Source organism: Fragaria vesca, linkage group LG2 (genome assembly GCF_000184155.1).
Source record: "Fragaria vesca subsp. vesca linkage group LG2, FraVesHawaii_1.0, whole genome shotgun sequence".
Lineage (NCBI taxonomy): Eukaryota > Viridiplantae > Streptophyta > Magnoliopsida > Rosales > Rosaceae > Fragaria > Fragaria vesca.
Genome location: NC_020492.1, coordinates 10,539,803 through 10,544,562, shown reverse-complemented (window position 1 = coordinate 10,544,562; position 4,760 = coordinate 10,539,803).

The window sequence follows — 4,760 nt, the reverse complement described above, 5'->3', positions numbered from 1 at the left end:
CTAGCGAACAAGGCCGAGCCGATCTGCTACAACGGATTCGATAGGGGTGTAATTTTCTATTATAAACTTCTTGTGTGTTGATTTTCTAGGGGTAGTAATTTTTAAAATATAAAAATTATTAGGGTAGTAATTTCTATTATTTGCTTGTGTGTTGATTTTTCTCTGGAGATAATAGATTGCAAGTTTACTACCCCCAGTAAAAGTTTAATGGAGGTAGTAAACTTTAATTTTTTTGTCATCTAAGTTGTTCTTCCTCTGTTTTAGTTTGTATTATGGCCTTGAAAATATTGTTTTGCAAGTTTACTACCCCTAGTAAGTTTACTAAGGGTAGTAAATTTTATTTTTTGCATCTAAGTTGATTTTTCTCCGTTTTAATGTGTACTTATGGCCTTGGAGATATTGTTTTGCAAGCTTACTACCCCTATTATAAGTTTACTAGGGGTAATAAACTTTATTTTTTACGCATCTAGGTTGTTCTTCCTCTGTTTTAGTGTGTATTATGACATTGAAAATATTTTTTTGCAAGTTTACTACCCCTAATAAAAGTTTACTGGGGGTAGTAAACTTTAGTTTTTCGAATCTAAATTGTTCTTCCTCTGTTTTAGTGTGTATTATGATCTTGAAAATACTGTTTTGCAAGTTTACTACCCCAGTAAAAGTTTACTAGGGGTAGTAAATTTATTTTTTCGCATCTAAGTTGATTTTTCTCCGTTTTAATGTGTACTTATAGCCTTGGAGATATTATTTTGCAAGATTACTACCCCTAGTAAGATATTACTAGGGGTGGTAAACTTTATTTTTTTGCATATATGTTGATTTTTTCTCTCATTTAAGGTATATAATGGTCATAGAAAAACTATATTGTAAGTTTACTACCCCCAGCAGAAGTTTACTAGGGGTATTAAATTTTATTTTTCTGCATCTAAGTTGATTTTTCACTGTTTTAAGGTGTATAATGGTCATGGAGAAACTTTATTTTGAGTTTACTACCCCCAGTAAAAGTTTACTAGGGGTAGTAAAAAAAAAATTTGAACTTGGGTTAAGATCATGTAAATTCGGTGGCATTTAAAAAAATGCAGTGAGATTTCCGGAAAATTCCAGCCACCGGATGCCGGCAATTTTCCGACCTTCGGAAAATTCGGGTCACCGGTGACCGGATTTCAGCGGCCGGAGTTCGGAGTCCAACAACCGGAATGCGGCCGCCGGTGACTAGCACGGGAGCCCGGTGTGCTTCCGGCAAAGTCTTCCCTCCATCTTTTTCACTTTTTCTCTTTAAGTAAAAGGTAAGGGTAAATAAGTCTTTAAAAATATAATTTTATTATATTTTAATAAAGATTTGTGTATTTGGGCTTAAAATAAGTACCTTGTATTCAAATAGGCTAATAAAAAAGATTATCATTGAAATAGGGTTTGACTTTTTCTATTTTGTGCAAATGGTCTTTTTCCCTTAATTCAATGCTTAATTCATTCTAAAACTGTTATATACGTCACAATTAATGGGGATACTAATTAAAGGAAATGGAATCTATATATACTTCCATCTTAATTTACGTTTTCTTCTCGGATCCTTAATTTGCAGCAACCCGGCCGAATTAGGATGTATCTCGTGTCTCAGATTTTCCAGTTAGATTGTTTTTCTTTTCTTTTCTCCCTTCGTGTCTCATACATGATGTAGTCATGAATTCCATCTGACTGACTCTGATTTTTGGTCACTAGCTCAGCTTATTAGGAAACAAACAAATAGACAGTTGCATAATGACGCAAAAAGAGATATCTCCCATTTCTCAACAATCTCAAAACATAAATGAATGGTGTACGTAATTATATGTTTGTTAAAGGATCGATGAAGAACCCACACAACTCGACCAATTACATGTTCTTCTTCGATCATCTGAATTATTCTGTTTCATAATTAGAAGAGCTGGGTCTGGCTGTCTCCCTCTCGCAGGCAATTTGTATGCCGACACAACCCCAACAATATTCATACCATATATATGAGTGTACTCTTTACATTATATTTCGTTTTCTCAACAATAGAAAAACAGAGAGACTCTAAATATAGCAGTTAGCAATAACTAAATATGTATCTAGTTGCTAGCTAGATGATTATTATTTATAAATGTATTGACTTGTTCACCAACATTGGAGGAAAACTTAATGATGCTCTAATCTCCAGCAGAGTTACTAAACTAGAATTTTAGCTAAATTTTTGTATTTTTGTAGCAAAATTCAACTCCATTAGAATATCTAAACAAAAGTTTATTTTAACTATTACTAAGCTAGATTGATAAATTTAACAATTGGGTTTGAATTGTTAAAGCAAAAGCTAATTTTTTTTTTTTCCATTTTGTCCACTTGTTAATTCATGATTGATCAAAATTTATCAATTAATTCCAAATAACAAACACCATTGTTATTTCGATTGTTAAATTTTCTAACTATTGTTAAATTTAGCAACAAACTAACATAGTCTGGAGATCAAATTAACAGTCTATATTGCTGCTTAGTTAATTCCTTTTTATCCCACTGACTAATTAATAACCTTACTTCTTTTTGACCCATTTGCCTTGAAGATCAAGGAACTAATATGGAAAGTGGTAATATTATAATAAATATGGTCAGAAAATGCAAGATAGGGTTGACATAGTAATCATGAATGTGCTTAATTAGCTCCAACCATTTATTATGTCAACCCAGCACTTAGCTAGCTAGTATCATCATTGTTCGATATATATATACTCCATCCATATATGCCGCAAGGTGTATTGTCAAACTCTACCAATTAAGCCTGCAGCCAGCAAACACCCAAAATATCTTCTTGTTTGTTAGCTCAGGACCAAGAATTTTAATTCAACTATATATTGTGACACCATCCACGCACGCAAATTTTCCACGAGCTAAAATTTCATACGCCTCGATCGATGTTAGTTCGTTTAATTAGTGGGACAAGAAAGGAATCTATATATATATATATATATATATCAAATGAATAGGTAGCTAGCAGTTAAACTTTTAACGGCAAGTAGTGTACGTACGTTCACACAGATCTGCAGAACAAATACTTACGTGAACTCAATGCATGCGAACTTAATTATCAAGCTAGCTATGCATTTACGCTCCCTAGATCCATCTCAATACGTACACATGCATGAAGGACTATATAGATCATTAGGTAAACATGCACGGAGCAATACGTACGTACGTACGCCGATACAAGTTTAACATCTATCTGCTTCACGTCTTATAATGCTAGCTATATATCCCCGGATGGAGTCGCCGGCCGCGGCCGCTATCAATATGAAATTACAAAGTAGTAACCAAGCGCAGCAGAAAGTCTTAAATTTTAGCTAATCTGGTGCAATGCTAGCTTACTACGTACGTACTGGCATGGTGTTTTAAGAAGCATTATAAGGCACAGCTGAGCTAGCCATATATATTATCATCTGCCCCTCAACTAGCTAGCTTCCAGAACCCATATATATCATCCGCAAATCCAATCAATACAATATTACTGTATATATTCATGCAAAATATAGGAGCAACAGCTTCTTGAATTGGTTTTCATTTTATTCGATTAGGCGGTCGGCAGGTCAGTATTGATCGAGTAGTGGGATGTCAATTATATATCTTCCCAGATGGGTGCTGGCATCGTAAACTTATATATATTTTAGTCATAGTTTCCATCATTTGTTTATATCGAGTTCATTTGTTTAATGTACAGGAGATGAGAGGATTTCAAAGAAGACCAACATAACAAGACAAGTCAAAGGACATCATCATATATAATGGAATCATCAATGGGTTTGTGCCACGTTGTAGCTGACTTTTTAGTAGGGATCCATCGGTAGTGGTGGATTGATTGTATGTATAGTTTGGGATACAGTTGTACTCATTTGAGAGAGACAATTAAGAGACATCACTAGCTAGTGCCGGTACTAGTACTACTACTGCGCGCATCCTTATTTTCACAAACCAACCAACCAACATTTATATATATATATGATCGATCGAATACATGATACAGCTAGCTAGCAAAAGTCATTAGGCTTTTTGATTGTGTATGTGCCTGCTCCTGCAACACGACCAACTTACCTAATTTACATTCGTGGCTTAATTTAGTGCTTCTTCAAAGTTTAAGTTCAAACGAGCGAGTGAATATATATTCTATGACGTATATAGATAAATGGGTCTAACTATATATATACCCACATCGATCAATCATCAAATAGCTAGTATACGTCTATATGTATGCCGGCAACTAAGAAAAAGGCACGAGTGGCGAGAAAAACGGCCCACGGTAGCCGGAGCGGGCCATGGTGGAACTAGTACGTAGTGCACTGCAAACCGATCGAGTTCTGCCGCTAGCTGTGGGGGGCTGACTTAATTTGCTTTGTAATTTGGAGCACAGTTAGATCTATACCCCTATATGTGCATGGGCCATATATGCCACTAGCTACTCGATCAGTACTGCTGAGTCAACTTGACGAGGATTCATTCATTCATTATGAAAAGATCGGCCCCGAGGAATTGCCTTGCCTGGTGCTCTGTCTGGTGGACATTATATTATATATATATATGGGAGGAGCAATCCTCCTCTTGTTGGATTGTCACAAACAAAATCACAAAACAATTCAAGCATGTGAAGGCCGGTCTTTGAATTCACACATTTAAAGATACATACATAGTTTTATATAGCTAGCCACTGTCAAGTGAGAGAGAGAGAGAGAGAGAGAGAGAGAGAGAGAGGAGGAGAGAGTGAG